The sequence below is a fragment of the Meles meles genome, unplaced genomic scaffold (genome assembly GCF_922984935.1).
Source record: "Meles meles unplaced genomic scaffold, mMelMel3.1 paternal haplotype, whole genome shotgun sequence".
In the NCBI taxonomy this organism is placed as follows: Eukaryota; Metazoa; Chordata; class Mammalia; order Carnivora; family Mustelidae; genus Meles; species Meles meles.
The window spans coordinates 301996-307995 of NW_025721147.1; the positions used below are offsets into that span (position 1 = coordinate 301996).

Genomic DNA, 6000 nt, shown 5'->3' on the forward strand with positions numbered 1-6000 from the left:
GTTACCTTTTGTTCTCTGAAATATCCATAACTGGGAGACTCTGACATGGTTTTCATTTATTTGTTTTAGATTCAAAATTGGATGCGTCATCTAAATAAAACTCATTCAGGTCTCATTCACATGTTCTCTATTGGAAAATCATATGAGGGAAGGTCTCTATATGTTTTAAAGGTAAAAATAATTTTTTTAATTTAGTAAGCATAAAAACATTTATTTATTTAGTAAACATTCATCTTTTTCAAGTTTGACTTATGGGAAAAAAATGAAACGGTCTTTCACATAATCTCATATTAATATCATCTGATAATTTCCCTTAGATTTTTGGGCCATATTTAAATTTTGCCATTGAGTATTCCAGGGAATGCTATTTCGAACATAGAGTTGTTGATGCACTTAAAAATAGAGTTGTTGATGCACTTAAAAATAATGGCATTCAAAATTATTGTGAGCTGGTGCTACTTAAGGTGAACTAGTGCAAAACTACATAAATGTATATGTATAAGAAAGTATATGCCCTTCCCAGTCTTTGGCCCTACATTCTCTTCTAGCTACTTACCCAGAGCTCTCTATCTCTTCTCAGCCAAATGTCTGAAAAGATTTCCTTATATCACTGTTTCTATTTCCTTACCTCCCATTCAGACCTCGACTCAATGGCCTTCATCCCCATGGCTTTTCTAAAATTTCTCTTGCTGAGACCAACAATGACTTCTAGTTGGTTCTCCTCCTTTGTCTCTGACCATACCCTCCTGTCTCACTCACTGGCTCCTCTCCCCATGCCCTTCCCATGGGTTCTGATCATCCCAGAACTCTCTGCTCAGGCTCTATACTCTCCCTCTACCATCCTCTCTAGATGGACACATCCACCCCCATGGTTTCAACAATAATTCCGGAAATTTCTATTTAGTTGGGGTCCACTCTCTGGAGCTTTACATTCATATGTCATTACCTATTTGACCTTCTTATCTCAATTTTCACAAAAGCACCTTGGACGCAGAATGGCACCATTCTGTGACTGCAGTCAAGAAGCATGAACATCATCCTAAATTCCTCTTATTTTTACCACTTCCTTTAAATCTGCCACGGAGACCTGACAATTCTCTCTTCTAAATATCTTTTGGATCTGCTCCAGTTCCTTCTCTTGTCTTCTCTACTCTCGCCCTAACTTATCTCTGGATCTCTTCTCCATGGACTATTGCAATAAAGCATTCGGTACGGAGTTCCTTTCAAGTTCCTGTCCTTGCCCCTCTCATACTCTAATCCGCCACTACTGTCAGCATGGCCTTGTGTCCACCCGTGCCTTTGTCTCTCTCTCTCACAGACATACCCCTCTTCCATGAAATACACGATGAAACCTTCTCTCTTTTACATAAGATCCAGGGATTTCACGTGTTCTCTGCCTCTGTGTCCCGTTTCATCTGCCATTTCTTCTTCATACCCCAAAAACAGTTCTTCAAAGAGGATGTGCCCAGATTCTCTTCCAAGCTTGAGATCCCTTCTTCCAACTTGTCTGCTGGGCAAGCTTCAGGTCTTACCCAACTATTCAAGTGTTCCTCCCCTGAAAAGCCTTATTTTATTCTCTGGGAAAATTGGACATTACACCCTATGCTCCCTAAGCAACATATGCATGTCCATATCACAATGATTGATTGTTCCCATGTCTGCCCTCCCTATTAGCATATAAACTCTTTGAATCTCCAGTGTCAAGCACAGTATCAAAAAAGGATTTCCTGGGGCGCCTGGGTGGCTCAGTGGGTTAAAGCCTCTGCCTTCAACTCAGGTCATGATCCCAGGGTCGTGGGATCGAGCCCCGCATCGGGCTCTCTGTTCAGCGGGGAGCCCGCTTCCTCCTCTCTCTCTGCCTGCTTCTCTGCCTACTTGTGATCTCTGTCTGTCAAATAAATAAATTTAAAAAAATCTTATTAAAAAAAAAGGATTTCCTGAAGTATTACTTGAGTGAAGTAATGAATGAAAACTAGGTCCCCTATGCATATAATGTTTAATAGCTACCTATTTGTTATTGAGTTAAAAACCACATTTAAGTAATATTGATATAATGAGATTATAAAGAAAACTCTGTCACTTGATTTTATAAATCAATTTGCTTTGCTTTCCCAATTTGTGTTGTAATAAAATTTGACTTTGTACAGCAATAAAACTTAATTATTGCTGGGGTGCCCGGTGGCTCAGTCAGTTAAGTGTCTGCTTTCAGCTCTGGTCATGATTCCAGGGTCCTGAGATCAAGCCCTGCATTGTGCTCATTAGGGAGTCTGCTTCTCACTCTACTCCTCTCCCTGCTCCTGCACTCTTTCTGCCTTTATCAAATAAATAAAATCCTTTAAAAAATTTTTAAAAATATAATTATTGCTTTAAGAAATAATTTAAGAATCTTTGTGATTCTGATTCTCTTGGAGGAGGGGGTTAGGAGGAAGAGGAATTTAGCTTTTTTACTTAACAATCACATACGATATTGAAGGAGAAGCAAACTTGGGGCACCTTGGTAGCTCAACCGGTTAAGCATCCAGCTCTTGATTTCAGCTTAGGTCATGGTCTTGGGGTTATGAGATCAAGCCGTAAATCGGGCTCTGTGCTCAGTGTGGAATCTGCCTGGGATTCTCTCTCTCTCTCCCTCTCCCTCAGCCCCTCTTCCTGCTCACACACGTGCTCTTGCTATAAATAAATAAAATCTTTTAAAAAGAGAAAGAGAAACAAACTTATTTAAGGGATTGCCCTTTTTTGTCTATTTTCCTGTAAGATTCGTAATTAAGGCAATAAATTTATTATTTCTGCATAAATAGGCCTGGGCTTCAGAAATAGATAGGAAATTTCTGTATCTTTTTTGTGGGCTATCTAATGACTCAAACTATAGTGAAGAACTGCACTGAAATCTTATTAAATTATGCTGATCAATGACTTTAAAAATAAAAGCCTGAGTTGGTTACTATGAATGCTCTTGTTTTCAGCTGGGCAGAAGATCACAAATTTACAAAAGAGCTGTCTGGATAGACTGTGGTATTCATGCAAGAGAATGGATTGGTCCTGTTTTTTGCCAGTGGTTTGTAAAAGAAGTAAGTTAAATCCTTTATACAATGTCCATTTCAACTAACTGTTGCTTCCCATGTGTTTTTATTCTGCTCAAGAAGCAAAACTAGGAACTTAAAGCCAGCAATACCTGATTGAATGATAACATCTTGATTTTGGTAGGTTACTTCATGGTTCTGAAGATCCCTCATTACTCTGGCTCAGTTTATCCTTGCCTCTGTCCTCAGAGGTTGGAGTTACCAATCCTCATTAAAAGAAAGGATTAGAGTTTCAGAGCATTTATGAATTTGTGGACAAATTAGGAACCAACCAGACAGCTGATTTATGGAAAAAGGCTAAACATCTAATTTAGGTGCTCCAGAGCAGCTTCTCATACATTATCCAACTTGGAAAAATCTGTACCACTTATCACAATGATCTCATATATGCTATAACAATAAAGGGGTGAGCAAACAATTGCATTTTACTTTCCTGCTATAGATCTGTAATATAATACCAAAGCCCCTTTGCCTCTATGGATTTTACGTTCTCAGTTTTACTGTTTTTCAGTAATTCTAATGGTTGAAGATTCATTGTGATTTCTTATCAGTGGTTTCATTTAAATTATAAGTCTAGTGTATCAAGTGGGTCCCTATTCCAAGCATTGGTCAATGGAGCTAACCTCATGGACCAACATCTTAATGTGTTTTGACATTTTCCATTCATCATCCAGAATGCAATGATTTCCATGGTTATTTTTAAACTTATTTGTATTTTTTTGAAGATTCTTAAAATCAGCCACTAGTACTGGTTCTGAAAGTAAAGAAGTCTAAGGATATGAAGTTTCAAAGCCAGAAAATAACCCTACAAATTTCTTTAGTCCTTTATAGGGAACCATTAAGAACACAAAAGATCTTTGGGCGCCTGGGTGGCTCAGTGGGTTAAGCCGCTGCCTTCGGCTCGGGTCATGGTCTCAGGGTGTTGGGATCGAGTCCCGCATCGGGCTCTCTGCTCCACAGGGAGCCTGCTTCCCCCTCTCTCTCTGTCTGCTGCTCTACTTGTGATCTCTCTCTCTCTCTGTGTCAAATAAAAAAAAAAAAGAACACAAAAGATCTTTAAATATTTTAGTTCTATTTCACTGCCTTTTGTGGGAAAATTAGGATCCCTGCTGAGGTTTGTGATTTTGACTCTTAGGAAAATATACCTCATAAGTGTCAAAAATGTACTAAATTTGCAAAGTCTGCCTCCTGCCACTACCATACCCACATACATATCTTCAATTTTATAAATACGATGTAATAATTTTTAAATCATTCCCACTCAGTGCATTAAGGAATTCATATTCTCTTAAAATAAAATTCCATCCTGGTAGGACAAATGCAAAATCTAATAAGAAATCAATTCTAGGAGCATCTGGGTGATGCTCAGTTGAGCATGAAACTCCTGATTTCAGCTCAGTTCTGATATCAGGGTCATGAAATCAAGTGCTGTGTCAGACTCTGTGCTCTGTATGGAGTCTACTTGTCCCTCTCCCTCTGTCCTTCCCCTCTGCCCCTCTTCCTGCTCATGCAAGCACTCTTTCTCCAAAATAAATAAAATCTTTAAGAAAAAGAAATTTACTCTATTACCGTGTGTTAAATAACTTGTTATACATACAACATATTGTCTGCTTTCTTAAGTTTCAAAAAGAAAAGGAAGAAAAATGGATAAGTATAGAACATCCATCATTAATAAACTGTAGTCTTATGTTAAAAGATTTGGAATGTATGTCGCAAACATTTTACCTCACCCTCACATGTGCAACTTCTTTACAACACCTAAACTTACTTTACTGGTTCATGTGGTTGTCTGTCTCTTTCTGTACCAATGCCAAGGGCAGAGACTATCCTGTTCATTGTTAAATCCTCAGAAGCTACAACAATACCAGGCATTTAACCAATCTACAAATATTAGTTAATGAATGGCAATATTGAGAATCGAGTAATAATGATGTGGAAAGATTTCTGGGAGAAGACTTGTCCAATCATCTCATAGGAAATAAATGGTACCACCTGGACTTTTACAATGCACAATCTGTACAGCCATATATAGCAGCCCTATACCCAAGCTAAGTTTCCAAGAAATAGAATAACACAGTATAAACATGGAAAATGATGAGGCATATATAATGACTGCCAATCAAGGGATGTTGACTTTAGAGCAAGAAAAAGAAGCATCAATTAAGATTACGGTCCATTTCACCCAAGATGAGAAAGGTCTCATTCCACGCTCACCAGGCCATCTTCAAGCATGCACATGACACTAGCCATTTCCATGTCTCTGCTACTCTTTCCACACCCTGTCACTCTCGCTATTTCAGGCTCTCAAATGATGCTCCACTTAATCGCTTAAATTTCACGTCTGAGACAGGGCAGCAACCAGAAACTGGGAAAAGAAACCTTAGAGGTCACTTGTATCTGTGAACTTATGGAAGCAGTGGGGCTGCCAACAGGGTAGAAGTGACTGGAGTGGTTGGATATTGACACTTGACAGGCTTGTAAGAGATGGTCTCATCTTGCTTCTTTAAAGGCCCCTTCCCATTCATGGTGGTCCTGAGGACAAGGAGAAAAGGAATGTCAATGATTTCAAGAAGTTGAAACCTGCCAAGCCTTAGAACACCATCTCTTCTACACTAATTCATTCTCTTATTCAACCCCAGTCTCCCAAAGCAGACAGGAGGCGTCTGGTCCAAAAGGGGTTCCAGGCAGTATCCCTTCCACAGGCCATCTCCCCTCTCGCCCAGAAGTCCAAGGACCAGGTCCCAGGCTTTCAACTCATCTCATTTCTGTGCTTTCTCTAGGAGCACCAGGGAACTTCTGGGCTCTTTCTCTGCCTTCTAGGAGGTTCTGCGGGGCTGGGTCTAGTGCTCTCAGCCGGCTTGTACCTCACTGCCAGTTGTCTCCTCCTGCATTTGCCACATATCGGCATGGGAGGATCAGGTGA

General features: G+C 39.7%; 1 pseudogene; it reads left to right on the plus strand.

The window, feature by feature from the left end:
- LOC123936044 overlaps positions 1-5389 on the plus strand; it is a 118725-nt pseudogene extending 113336 nt beyond the window's left edge.
- The last annotated feature ends 611 nt before the right edge of the window (positions 5390-6000 follow it).